At 51.4% G+C, this 14,622-nt stretch overlaps 1 non-coding gene across 1 annotated transcript; it reads right to left on the bottom strand.

Moving 5' to 3' along the window:
* Positions 1–6,722: 6,722 nt before the first annotated feature.
* Positions 6,723–6,795, bottom strand: TRNAM-CAU. Its single transcript has one exon. It is a non-coding gene; the product is annotated as a tRNA-Met (tRNA).
* Positions 6,796–14,622: the final 7,827 nt, after the last annotated feature.

Raw genomic sequence — 14,622 nt, 5'->3', positions numbered from 1 at the left:
TTTGACTTGTAAATGATTTCTTGTACTTTTCAAAAAGGTGAAGCTATTGAAGTGTGGATTAGAACCTTTCGGGTTGCAAAGACTATCATAGACCCATCGCTAATGGACATGAGCTTATTTTTAAGGTGAATTGAGAGATTAGTACAGGAGGAAACTGGCTCAACAGCTGTACAGCCACAGCACAGCGCCCACAGCCCTGGGACTCAGAATTGGGTGCCCTGTCTGGGTTTCACCATCCTCCCCGGCCAGTGCCAACTGTCGCCCCCTCCTGCTCTCCGCTCTGCTGCGGGCTGCTCACGCCTCACCTTGCACAACCCACTAATCTCTCAAACCATTTCTGAAAACCGAAACCACTTCCTGACTTGATTTTTTTTTTTAAAGATTTATTTATGCATACAGAACTGGGGTACAAGCCAGAGGTGCAGGGGCGGTGACATGATTCACTAGAGACAGAGTGGGGAGCAGAACAGGCAGGTCAGGAGAGGTCTGCCATGCCATGTGGATCACCCCCGAAACTGGGGATCGAACTCGCACTAAAGCAACTGCGGCCAGCCTGCAGTGCTGCATCCCAACCTGTTGCACCACCAGGGAGGGCCCCGACTTGATGTTTAAGTAAGAAAATATGTATGAAGCTCCCACTGCAGTGCTTGACATATAGTAACTTGTATCTGGGCTCACGAAGTTTACTGTTTTGTGATAAGCCAAATACTTCAGTGAGCAAAATGCTCTCTTTTGTCCAACAGGCAAAGCCCGGAAAGTAAGCCCTGTCCCTGGGGAGGCTTTGGCTTGCAAGACCACTTGGTTCAGCCTACGCTACCCTCTGCCGTTGGCTACAAACATGCGTCAAGGGTGTGTTTGGCCATAGGAAGCCACATGATATAAACATCATAATTGGGAACTTCGGAAATCACTAACCTAAAATCATTCAAATTCTAAAATACTGTCATTCTGCCAGACAGAATCAACTAAATAGTAAAGAGTTTCTAGATCTCTACTTCAGACCCTTAAATAGAATTTATGCCTACTCAGTTTTGCAAATACATACCTGTTATGATATGACAGTATTCGTTTTCTTAAAATGTTTCTATTCAGTGAAAATGAGTTATATGTACTCTCAACCTTTAATCACATTTCTGAGTTTTGGTGTTTATATTTCTCCCAGTTATCTTGATAAAGTCAATTTCAGCAAATTTCAGATACATGGCTGAAGTCTCTTCAGTCTATGTTCTTGATTGACGTTACAGAGGTCATCCATCGTATTAATGAAATCTGTGAAATAACATTTCTGATGATCTTGTCCTGCTTCTTGGTATTCTGCTACCTTCCCTTAATTTCTTGATAATATAAATTCTCTGGGGATTAAGTAAAGGTGGAGCTTGACTAAAATTTTCCCCAGCCTAACTATACTTAGCAAGTTTCTCTCCAGTACGCCCTGGAATTTATCAAACAAGGGAGCTCCCTAAGGCCTTTTCCTGTTTGTTACATTCAGGACGTTTCTCTCTGGTGCGAATCATACAGTACTGGGCTTCAACTGACCTTTCCTGTATGGACCACACTTTAAAGAGTTTCTGTCCAGCATGAATTCATTGGTGTCGCATAAGTTACTCCCTTGGTTAAAGGTCTTTCTGCGTTCAGAGTTTCCTGTGACGGGCCTGTGAGGTGGGCTGGATCTGAGCATGGCTAACAGCCTTCCCTGGGCGGTTCTATGATGACCAGTGCGGTGACCACACGGGCTGCAAAGGCAGAAGGGACCAGCCTGGCAGCCCTTGTCATAGGTTCTGGACTTAATGCCTCATCACTCTGGTACAATCAGGAGACAAGCCTTTGATCACGTGAAGGGGTGTAACTTTTACTGTAAGGAGTTATCAAACTAAGGATTCTAAAGGTACCCGGGACTGGGAGAGTGGGACTTCCTCCTGCCTTCCCCTCTGCCCAAGGCTCAGCTTCAGGCCTAGTCGGAGAAGGTGTGGCTGACACTGGGAAGTGGGGTGGCCTACGGGGCTGCCCAGGCCGCAGCCGGCCCACAGGCCCCAGCAGGAGACTCCTGGCGTAGGCCATGAGGCGGGTTAAGTATACGTGCTCAGGGAGGGGTGGTGTGCGCAATGTCCTTGTGCGGAGGGCCACAGGAGCCCAGCTTCTGGACACTAAACCAAGGCCAGCTGGCAGAAAGGCCATCAGGGCACAGCCGCTGGAACCAGGCCGGAACATGCCTGCCCACGCGGAGTGGGCTGTGGCTGGTCGCTGAGAAGTTGTGTGCAGGCACACCTCTGGGGCAGAGCTCATGGGACATCCCGCTCATCGCGTTGCGGGTGGACTGCGGGTGGACCTCCAAGCAGCCACAGAATAAGAGAAAAGTAAGGTTGGCTAGGGAGTCGCCCCATTCCTCCAGCCGAGTCCCGGCATCCTCTACTGGCAGCCCAGCTTCCTGTCCACTCGGAGATCCCCATAGGGCTGGCCCCGACTCAGAGCAGGCGCTGCGAGGCGGTAAAGCCACAGCGGCCAGGCCTTGCAACCGAAAGCAGCTCCCAGGGCACGGAAGGGTGGACCTGGCAATGCGGGGCAAAGCCAGGCTGTCCCTGGCACAATGTAGACGAAGGTATCCAAGAGCTTAGGCCAGTAGGATTTGGACTCATCACATGTAACTCCCACTCACCTCCCAGGTGCATGTCTGCAAACACGAAACTCTAGGCTGCTCCTTGCAGGTGCCCTGTCTTGGTCAGCCCCTCCGTTCCCTGCTCCCCGACTTCACTGCCGATGATGGGATCCCACAGCAGCTGTTGACTGAAATGATCGTCACTGTGAGATGGATTCAAAGTTTAAGGAAGAATTTTTGAAAGAACTTATTTAGAGCTAAACGGAGGACCCTGCTCCAGGGAAACAAGATCAGATTTCAGAGTGAATGGCCTCTCAGAGATTCCAGCCGTGGTTTAGACTGACAAGTTATAGCTACAGAAAAAATGAAAGCACTGTGGGGCCTACAGCAGGGCTGTAGTGTCAAGAGGACAGTGGCCGGTAGGGGACAGGTCACTGTCGGTTCTTCACCCTCATGCACAACTGCAAGACCACAGGGTCAGGAAACAACGATGGGGCTTATTTAACAGGCGAAGACAAAGCGCTTCTATGTGCCAGCTACGTCACCCCACACAGTGTCCATAGTGCCCAAAGTCCTAAACAGAGTCACTCATCCAAGATGGCGCCCTCTCACCAACAAGGCCCTGGGGGCAGCCGGCAAGCAGCTAGCCAGGACCAACTCACCACAGGTGCAGCCACGGAGATGGCGCCACAGTAGCCCACAACACAGTCTGCAGGTCAGGATGGACAGCACTGGGCACTGGACTAGACAGCCACAGAGGCAGCAGCATTAGGAGGCGATGCTGGTCAATTAACAGATCTCCGAGGTGACCCAGGGTGCCAGCCACCCCTTAACAGTGCTGGAGAGAGAGCACTGGCCAGTGGAGACGTCATTTGGTCACTAGGTGGCTGCGGGATCCGCAACACCAGCCTTAACAGCTCTCAAAGGTGACCCGCACCAACAACAAACAGCTCTTCAGGACACCAGGCTCCCTTCAGGCGTATCAGAGGCAGAGCCGGAGGGTGGCGCCCGGCTTCTGCAAAGCCCCCGGGCTTCTCTTGTCTCTTCAGAGGCCAGGAACTGTGTCCCAGGAACAGAGTGCACCAGAGTCCAGAGTGCGGGAGTCTAAGAGAGTCCGGGCAGCCCCAGGTGGGCCTTTGTCCTGCTTTATATCCTTTTTCAGGGACCGCCTCCCTCCCCACAAGTCTGATTGGGCTGCGTTCAATCCCAAGGCTGATTGGACCGTAGCACAGGTCAGCTCACAGGTCACACCTGACGGCCCTCACCATCCAGGAACCAAATTCACCTGTGCTGCCTGCAGGTGGAGAAGCTTCACCAGAGCTGGCCCTGGGACCTCACTCCTCCCTGCACCCTTGAACCAGGGGCTGCCTGCCCTGGGGCAGTGGGGTAGGGAGCCACCGAGTCCACCATCACCACTGGACTCCGCCTGCAGCCTGAGCCCTGGTGGGGCCCCGGTGGCGGCAGTAAAACACCCACCACTTGCCGCCATTTACACAGCCCCAAAGCAGTGCTCTGGGGGCTGGCAGCGAAGCCCCAGGGGAGGGAGGGGTTCTGGTTTCAAGTACATAATTATTTTTAAAAAGAAAGAAAACATCTAGTTCATTTCAACACTTTCAAGTGAACAAAAAGAGGTTGGTTTCCAACAAACTTAGCTCATTGGTGGAAAACTCTCGTCACAACTTCACAGGCGTCCCTTGCTCTTCAGAGCTAATCCAGCCAGAGCTTGTGTTTAGCAAGCTCTGAGGACCAAAAGGTATTTGAGTTGGGCTCAGCCAGTCTACCTAGAAGGGTCAGTTGGCCTCACCTCCCTTGGTTCTGGAACTAGAGGCTGATCAAGGCCCCATGAGCCATCGGGCGTCTGTACTTTTACTCAAAGAATGCAGATTGTCTCAGTGAGATCAGTGAGGCTCTGAAGTTTGGGAGATTTTGCTCTTCCCCAAATTTTCACCCAACTTTACTAGAAGATAGCATCAGATCCTAAGCTTCTGTCCTCTTCCTAGTCAAAAAAGCAGTCACGACTCCCCGTTTGACTACCAGAAGTAGTTTGGGGGTTCCCATCCACTTCTAGGTTCACCAGTCAGTATGTCTTCTTTAAGAATCTCATCTTCACTCTGAGAGTAAAGGTGAAGTCACCCCTCGTTGTCTGTCATGTGACCCCCCTCTGCCCTTGCCCCACTAGGTCCTACAAGGCAGCATCAACACCCCGGTCCCCTCTGCTATGCTTTAGAATTTTAACAGGTGAATTCTCCACATGTGTGGTACTAACATGATTGGTTTCCCTTTGCTGACCCATCTGCTGCGGTTTTGGATGTTTGCCCAGCCTGAGAAGAACCCAGATGGGTAGACGATGATTTCTTGTGCGCCCCTAAAATTTTGTAGCCTGCAAGTACCTTTGCATATGTGGGCGGTGGAGAGCAGCCAGGACTTTTCTCATGTTTCTTCTTCCTGCAATTCATTGTGGGGACAGGGGCGCTGCCTGTGGACTTTCCCCTGTTATTTCTCGGCTCAGGGGGTACTTCATAGTCTATTGACCTTGACCTCTGAGGTGTCCTGGCAGGGTGGAGGTAGACAGTTTTAAAAGAGAAAAATGCAGAATTTCATTTTGGGGATCCACATAGCACAGGCGAAGTGGCAGCATTCAATTACCAAAGGTAGCTATTTACAGTAAAGGGCAAGATGAAGTACAGTCTTAAGGAACTGGAGTTATTGATTATGTTGTCCCTAAGGCTGCAATGGGTTGGCAGTCCACTAAAATGTTGTCTGATATATGTCACAGGAAAAACTTCTGGTGGCTGAAAACCTGAGTCATCACAATTGCCCTGTTACCAACGTTCCAGACCCAAACTCATTTCCAAATCTAAAGCCAAACGGAGGCCAGCTCTCCTTGAGCAGCACTGAGTCCTTCATGAATATGCCATAAATCATCTAGCATCTTCCCCCCTATTCAACCTGTTGACATTTACTTGACTAAGTAGTTGGGGGAAGGAAACACTGAGTCCTTTCAGGGATTGCTAGACCATCTGACTCTAATTCTACACTAATTACTGTGGACCACAGGTCAACGTCAGGCTAATGGTTGGCTCCTGGTGAGGGAAACTGGCCAAGCAGGAACTGGACACAGGAGGGTCAGGAACCCATGTGTGGTTATTTTCTGAGGACCTGAATGAGGACCAGGCAAGGGTAGACTGTCCACACCACTATGACTCCACTGTGTGGAGTCCTTGGAGGGAAAGAGGCAAGTGAAACTCTGGATATTCTCCCCCTCCCCCGGCCAACCAAGACCAGCACCACACCCCTGATGGGGAGAATTGCAGCCATAAGTGCCATGTCAAAAAGTTGGAAAATGAAGGAATGGTTATAACTTTTGCCTCTCAATTTAACTGTCCGTTTGACCTGTGAAGGATCACAATGAACGATCAGAAACGCGATAGGCGGGAAGTGCGGTGGCAGCCACCGGTTCGGGTGCAGGGTCAACACGCCCCTGTCCCACGAGGCCCCAGCAGCTGCCCCTGGCACCTTCCTCAGGCCTTCCCGTTCTGCAGACTCTACAAGAACCGCCAATTCCCAGCACTGCGGCCCAAACTCAATTCCCAGCACTGCGGCCAAAACCATGGTGTCCAGCGCCCTCCACTATTTGACCTCTCATCACGGTCCCCACTTCTACAACCCTAGACCCTCATTTCCTGGAGGCAACGTCAAGAATCTCCGGGATCTCAGGGTCTTGTTTCGCTCAAGGGCAAGGGCAGGACAGAAGACAGAAGGCTGAGGGGTGAACAGCAAGGTAGCTCCCTCCAGCCCACATCCCCCGAAAGTGCCAAGGCGCGTTGAGCTGGGAACGGGATTCTTTTTAAGGGGTTGAGGGTCCCCGCCCACCCAACAAGGACTGGTAGTCACAGGCGTACCCTTTGTGCGCATGCCCACACTCCCTCCGGCCCTTCGCCCGCTAGAACGGTGGGGGCCTACCGGGCGGACTCGGGAGCTTTTAGGCCGGTGAGAGAACCCTGGATTCTTACCCAATAATACGGAAGTGACCCCTACAGCGAGAAATTGTGGATGCGCAAGGTCACAAAAATAAATAACAGTCCATCCTTTTGGCCAGGGTAAAAATGTCGAGCGAACAAAAGTATTGTGCCCCGTGTGAGGATCGAACTCACGACCTTCAGATTATGAGACTGACGCGCTACCTACTGCGCTAACGAGGCACCTACAAGGGACTTCCGCCCTTAGACTAATGAGGCTAGCGCGTCAGACTCGGCGCGCATGCTCAGCGAACTGAGGTTTTCCCGTTTTTCCAAATCTTCGGCCCAGAACCCTGCGGATTCCCGAGTGTCAGTGCGCGCCTCCAGCCGTGCGCTTAAGAGTTTCCCCTGCACTCGGGTCTCCCTCCACCTGGCGGTTACTTTTGTCGATCAATAGACTCCATGGCTTATTTTATAGGGTCGCCCTGGGTATGGGGAGACGAGGGAGTGACTTTCTTCCTAAAGTTGAGAATTCTTAAAGTGTCACATTTGAGATCTAGCGTAGAACTTACTGGGCGCCGACCGTGTTCTTGGCCCGTGACAGGTGCTGCCTTCACAGGGTCACTCCCGGCCTCAGAAAGTCTCGTCGAGAATTGAAAACCCACCTGCTCAACAAATGCACATTACCCCCCCCCCCGGCCCCCCCAGATCCCAGACCCAGCCAGGTCCCCAGCACCCCGCCCCTGCCCCTCACTGAAGCCATCCCCCGCGGCGCCGCAGCTCGGGGGAACCACGCAGCCTGGACAAGTGGGGAACCCCCTTCCCTTTCCCTCCCTGCTCCCCTTACCCCAGTCCAGCACATCAGCTCTTTTAAATATCAGTGATTGCTAACGGAATCTTTCTGGCCTTACCGTACCTGCAGAACGGGTGAGTTTTTTCTATGCACTTTAAAATAAATACATAGCCACTAAATTTTTTAAATAATATAATAGTTTACTTTTACATCATTTTGTTCTTTTTTCCATCTCAGTTGTAATCCCCGTGGGCTTACACCATTGTCCAGTGCACTTCCCTGCCCCCACTGTTTTTGATCCCATTCCCCACTCCACCCCCCACTCCCCTCCACCCCCCATCCCCTCTTCCCCCAGCAATGACTCTGGTATATAGTTGTTCATTATTATTATTATTTTCACCCCTGGTCCTTTATACTCCTGTTATAAGTGAAACCATTCGCTATTTTTCCTTTTCTTTCTGACATAATCATTAAAATTTAAGGCGTTAAAACCAGCCACATTATGCCACTCTTAGATCTGTATATTTCGCTGATACTTTTCTTTAAAAGGTAAAGGAAGAGAATTCCAGCCTGTGACAGGCAAACAGCGGCGTGTGCTGACACCTGGTTTAAGCACTTTAGAAGAAAAGACGGTTTGATGGCCCGGGAAGCCCAGGACAGAGGCGAGGAGATCCAGGGGAGAGGACAGATACTCTGTTACAGAGGACAGATACTCTGTTTGTCTGAAATTTCTCACTATGCAATGTTGAGCAAAGAATTTTTAAATCAGAATGTAGAGAGATACAGTGGGATGCTTAGGGGCTAAAGGCAATATGAGTGGAAAGGGGGTCATGTTTGTGTGACTCTCGGTCAGGAGGGACTTCCCAGCATTTCTGGGGAGGAGGTGGCAGTGGGTGGGGTGGATCTCTCTAAACCCCACCCGCAGAGTGGGAATTCACAGGGGCCCTCCGAGGTGAAAGACGGCGAGCTCCTGGGCAGTTGAGCCAAGTGTCCAAAAGAGGGGAGAGTCTTAGGGCAACCTCCTGTCTACTCTCCAGTGGCGGGTAGAGGCAGCTTACCAGGACTCCAGTCCTAGCTCCCGACATCCAAGCCTCATGGTCTCCTCACTGGGAACCCCACGACTTCCCAATCCTCAGGAGAAGTTCTCCCACTCGCACTCCCGGGCAGGGCCGACCCTGTGGCCCCTTGAGTGCCTGGTGGGTACACACACACACACACACACACACACACACACACACATGCACGCTGGCAAAGGAATCCTTGAGGTGTCCTGGACCCCTGCACACCACATACTTGGGGTGTCAAGCCAGTTTCACCCGGATCTCCAGGCCCCAGGACCTCTGGATTAGATCCCTCTGTCCACTGCAATTACAGCAGCTTCTGGTCTGGGAGCTGACCAGCAGGTAGTCGCTCGGGGTCCCATCATTCTCCGAAATCCTGTTAGAATGGCAAAAACAAGACCCTGCAAATTTGAGGATACATTCATAGATCTCAAATATCTTTAGCGATATTTGCACACTAAATCTCTTAAAGGATACAGAATACAGGAAAACCAAAAGAATAAGTGCCAAGGAGTGGACACTGCACAGGAGGTGGGTGTGGGCTGGAGTGGCAATTATTTACAGAATGAACTTGATTATTTTAACAGTCCTAGATACAAAGAAATTGCTAAGATTGTAGTTCCCATAAAGCCGCCCCACCCCCATGTTTGCTCTCCGCATTATGCGCATGAATAAGATACATTCGCTGCAATTCACCAGGCTGGATGGGCGCACTGGGGACCGAATTGCACCTGTCCCGGTCCCACATTTCCTTAATTTCCCTCCCAAATGCCTTTTTCTTTCCAGGAACTTCCACTTCCCGGTCATGTCCCCATGGGTTCCTCTTGCCTTGAGGCTTCGACAGCTTTCCTTGTTTGGGATGACGGGACAGTTTTGAGGACTGGCAGGTGTTCTGTAGAATGCCCCTCACTGGTGGCATTTAGATGCTGCTTTCCTGGGACGAAGACTTCTCACCGTATGCGTCTGAATAATTAGGGGGAAATACCCGAATGTGTTCATCTAGTGCCTATTTTAAGTTAGTTAATGTTTTGCCTATTCAAGTAAGTTAATTGTAAAGACACATTGCAGGAGCTAGGGAGGAGAGAGGGAAGAGAGAAAGAAAGAGGAGCGGGAGGAGGGGAGTGAAAAGAAGGGGGCGAGGATGGGGAAACGAAGGGGGGAGGGGGTCCAAGCCGGACGGCAGGCTAAGTGAGGGGCGGCAGGGCGGCTCCCACTGCGCGCGGAACACCAGGCTCCGGGTCCAGGCCTAAATCGATGGCCGCGAGGGGGCGCTTGGCCGCGAGGTCGCAGCCTCCACCCCAAAGAAAGACTGAAGAGGCGAGCGCCGAACCACCTAGCGCCCCCGCCAGGGGGCGGGCGAGGGGTGTGGGGCCCGGCCGGGTCAGGATCCAGCTGGTGACCTACGGCGCACCGGGTCCTGGAAGGGACGTGGGGAGCAGGTGGCGTGAAAGTGGAGTGTGCAAATATTCCAGGAACCCATGCATAGAAGTACCTGGATGTTTGAAATACTTGCGTACCCATTTCCAAAAACAGTTCTGAGCGTTGCACCCCACCTCTGTCTCTGTCTGTCTCTGTCTGTCTTGGTCTCCAAGCTGTGGAGAAATGCCTCTGAAGAAACCAACCATCACCTTGATCTCAGACTTGCAGCCTCCAGAACTGTGAGAAAACACTACAAAATGCCCAGCAGTCTGTGGCATTTTGTTGTGACAGCACTCGCTGCTCCTGGTCTTCTAGTTCTAGAACATTGGTTCTTCCCATTCAGGAACAAATCCTGGAGGGAACATTCTTGTGCGTGTCTTTGACAGTGAAGTCTAAAAAGCTGAAGAGCAGCCAAAAATATGTTCTGTCCTGGGTTCTGGTGGGTTTGCTATTTCATCCCCAAGAGGAATTTTCCTGAGGGTGAAGACCAGAAGTTGGAGCTATCTGTGGGGGCACTCACAGATCCTAAGAGCCAGAACGCTTCTTGTCACCCTTGAGCTGGCCCTGCACTCCCATCCCACCCACAGGCCTCGTCTCCATCTGCCTGGTGGGGATCACCACAGATGAGGGTGCGCCTGAGCTGGACACTGCGCACACCCCGCAGTCAGCCTGTTCTCTGAGGGTTCTCTTCAGCACTGCTCCCGTTGAAGGAAAATCAGGGCAAGTGAGTTCCAGAATCTGCTCATTGCACTCTCAGGTTCCTTCCTGCTCTCTCTGCTAAAAAAAAAAAAAAAAAAGAGTTAAAAACTAAATAAATAAGATCAAAATGGGGGGAGTGCACTGGACTATGGTGATGACACAAGGGTGATTGGGTGATGGGAAGCCCACGGGGATTACAACTGGGATGGAAAAAGGCACAAAATGGTGTAAAAATAAACTATTATATTATTTTAAAAATAAAAATAAATAAAATAATATAAGATACATTACCCACTTAAACATGACCTGAAACACAGTACATGAATGAGAAATCTAAGTTATTCAATGTGTAAGGTTTTATTATTTAAAAAAAAAAACTAAATAAAAATGCAGAGGGAGTCACAAGGTTGAGTAAGAGGAAAGCTGTTCGGGGAAAGGAAGGGAGCCAGGGAGAAAGACCCTGTTTGGAGCAGAAATTCTCCTGCGGTCCTTTGAACACCTGTAAAGGTTTCCCAGGCCTGGCCCCTTCAGAAACAGGGCTTGGGAACACGTGGGACTTCACTGAGGCCCTTATCTCACCATTCTGGCTGTGACAAGCCAGAGCCAGGCTCAGCCAGCTGGGCAAGGAGGGAGGAGAAGGGTGCCTGTGGGAAGCAGCCAGAGTTCACTCACCAGTCAGAGCAGCAGAAGGCCAAGTCCCCCCAGCGCCGTATTTGAGTCTTGTGAGTCAGCCTGTTGTGGGCAGCGCTTGATAGCCACTGGCCTGTCAGGGCTCCCAGGAGGAAGGCGTCACCCCCACAACCCAGATGTCCCCTGAGGGGCTCTGCTCTTCAGGCCTGGTGAGAGAGGCCATTACTCATGCTAACCTGGACTCTTCTAGGTCCTACTGAGCAGTTGCCAACCCTGAAATAAAAGTCTAGCTCACCAGGCAATCCCATCCATTCTCCCCAAGACTGCCTTCTTGAGTCCCCTCTTGCACTCCACAAACACCCCTAAGCATCCTCTTGACTCCTGGGCCACCCATTCTGCTCCCCCTCCCCAGCTAATTCTGACTCCTTCTGGACCTCTGCTCACAGGTCAGGGCCTCACGGAGACATCCGCCCCTGGGTGAGGGTCAGCCTCTATGGTCCACCAGCTGGCCTCCCTGACCTGAACCACCACGCCAGTCAGTGCCATGACTTTGATCCTGCTGTCTTTCACACTGTGGACACCATAGCAGGGCCAGGCTGTGGACCCTCCGCTCTTCAAGCCGCTGATAGTGAAAGTAACTCCCATCACTGCTTGTCTTTTATTGAATTCAAAGACTGCAGTTGGCTCACTTCTGTATCCTCAACCACTAGTCTGACCAAATAATATGCACTGTTCCCTAGTCGCAAAGATGAGCAGCCTCTGGTGTCAGGAACCAGGTGGCCTGTCCACACACTGGTCAGGAGTGGAACCCAATTAACTGTATGCTCTCATGTAGGGGTATGGAGAGTGGTGAGCTCCTCTCTCCAGAAGAGAGGAAAGGGTTACAGTGCTCCCCTCTGGCCCTCCCTCTCTGCCCCCTCTGACTGGTGAGACAGGAGGGCCTCCAGGTTCAGATCTAGAACAGGGTGGGGGTTCGGCCTGTGGTTCCTGCAGGTCCAGCAGCAGCAGTGGGCTGTGTGGGACTAATGGTCCTGGTTCTCACCTGCATAACCAAGTGCATGGGGCCCGGCTGCTCCTGCAGGAATCTTTCCAAGTCATAGATCTCAAATCCTCTCCTGCACCTGTATTTCAACTTACAAATTGTGCCTGAAATTGCACAACTACATTATAGCAGAATTGCATCATCTGGCTCATATATTGAGGCTTAAAAGCTTCAATTAATTTAAATGACAGTCTAATGGCTAAAGGGAAAAATATCTGATTATAAAGTGGCATGACTAGGAGGTCTGGGCCCCTCTCCAGCAACACACACACCCATGCACACAGTAGGCACTCGGAAATGAATGGATGGATGATATAGTGCTTGCTACCCTGGCTCTGCGGGTCTTTCTCTCCAGAAAATCTGTTCCACTTACCACACACACACACACACTCACCACAGAGCAAGTCTTCGTTCAATGAAGGAAAGCAAGAAATTGACCGTAGTGAGCTGATTCATACTTATATAATCTCTAAGTCACTAGAATCAAAGAAGAGTGCAAGCCAGAATCTTCCAGAACATTGCTTTTCTCTGCAAAAAGAAGCACACAGCAAGTGTGGGGTATACACACAGGTTACTTGAGCCACAGAAACGGCTGAAGCTGGTGCATCTACTTCCTTCGGGGCAGGGCCTGCTAGAAGGTAACCAAACACCTCAGATATTTACTAAGAATGGCTGTGAGACTCTGGCATCAAAGTGGTGAGCCAGAGACAATTGGTTCTTCTTTCCTAAAGAGATATGATAAGAACGAGGTAGTTCTGTTACAGGGCAAAGCAGGGTTGGGTTTGTGGGTTCTTACCCACTCACAGTTCTAAATGCAGAACGAGACCCAAAACCACACACAGAGAGAACAAAAAGGAAAAGAGAGAGTTGAAAGAGTGAAAAAGTAAAAGAAAATGTAAACATAAAAGAAAACTGGCTGGCATGTGGGGGGGGGAGGGGGCCCACCCCACATCGGGTCCACCGAGCAGAGACCAGGGTGCAAGCGGGAGCCTCGCTCAGAAAAAGGAGTTGCCCCCAGTGCTCCCTCTTTTTTGCAGTCCCCTGGTGCCCAGCGGCCCGGGTTCAGGAAGTCAGGAGCCAGAGAGGAAGACTCTAGCTCTTCCGTCACGCCGAGCATGACGGGCTGGTGGAGGCTGCGCCTGATCGGGTCCTGCCACAGTGCCTGCATGGAGGCCGTAGAGCAACGCCCAGACCCACAGAAGGCTAAGCTGGAGCTGGTGCAGCAGAGGGTGCTATCATCACAGGTTCCCGGAGAGCTCGCGAGCCACACTTGGACGCTGCAGAGGCCAGGGCTGCCCAGCTACACCCAGGGCTGCTCCAGGAGCACCCTCTGCCTCCCAGTCCTCCTCCCACACGGAGGACTGGCCTGCCCTGCTCTGCCCAAGCTGCTGGAGCAGCAGAACTGCATCCCCGGTGGGCCTGGGCAGCAGGCCCCGGAACCTGCCCTGAGAACCATGCAGAGCTGATTATTTTTTCTTTTTCGTCTCTTTATAGCAATTGCAGTAATGTTGTTGGGGCAGGGGTTGGTTAGGGCTCGGGGGAGGGGAGTAGAGTTGACCAAGAACTAGGACTTAGAATTCATTGGTTTTCAGTCAAGGTGCTGTAGAAGCACCTGTGGGTGGTGGCCAAGGTCTGGGGTGCCTGGCTGGACACCCTCTTCTGTTTCCATGGGCAACCCCTGCCAGCAGAAGCAGCAGCTGCAGGAGCTCCTTGCCTGTCTTTGCTGAGCTGATTACATGCAGAAAGGATTGATTGGTGTTGACAGGGAGTTATTTACTCATCTAATTAATTATGCCAACTGATTTTCAACGTAATTGCACTTCTTGGGTCACTGGGTAATGAGACTGTACAATCCTTCACGCTGCTGCAGGTTTTAGTGAAGTGGCAGGGAGCAAGTGGCGATCGCTTGACAGGGTCAAACAGGCACCTGTTCCTTCAGGTCTCCAGGGCCCAAAGCCCAGGCTCTCAGCCCCTGGCTGCCCCACACACAAGCTCTGGAATCCTATTTATGCCCCTCCTCCCTGGGTAAGCAGCCTCTGCCTCAGCCACTCTTAGTCACTTATTCACTTAACAAGCATTGATTGAATGCTTACTATGTGCCAGCCCAAAACTGAGGTAGGTCATGGAGGTGGGTGTCAAGACTAAGTCATGCATCTCCTGTCTCCCGACCTCCATCCTATTGTTCACAGTCTAAAGGAGGAGAATGGCATGCACCCCAGCAATTACAGACTGGTTATAATTTCCAGCCAATGTTTTGGAAATAAACCCAAGCCTGATCACTTACTACACTTATTACTTTCTCCTTCATTGCTCACCCCTTTGAGATTCACCTTGAGAAAGAGACAGAAGTTCTGTGGTTTTCAGGCGAAGACTGGGACCAGACGACTATGGGTAAATCTGGACAATGCCACCTCCCCTCCAGGTGA

This window comes from Condylura cristata, unplaced genomic scaffold (genome assembly GCF_000260355.1).
Source record: "Condylura cristata isolate star-nosed mole 26May11 unplaced genomic scaffold, ConCri1.0 scaffold00009, whole genome shotgun sequence".
NCBI classification, from domain to species: domain Eukaryota; kingdom Metazoa; phylum Chordata; class Mammalia; order Eulipotyphla; family Talpidae; genus Condylura; species Condylura cristata.
This window is presented reverse-complemented; position numbering and strand designations above follow the sequence as displayed.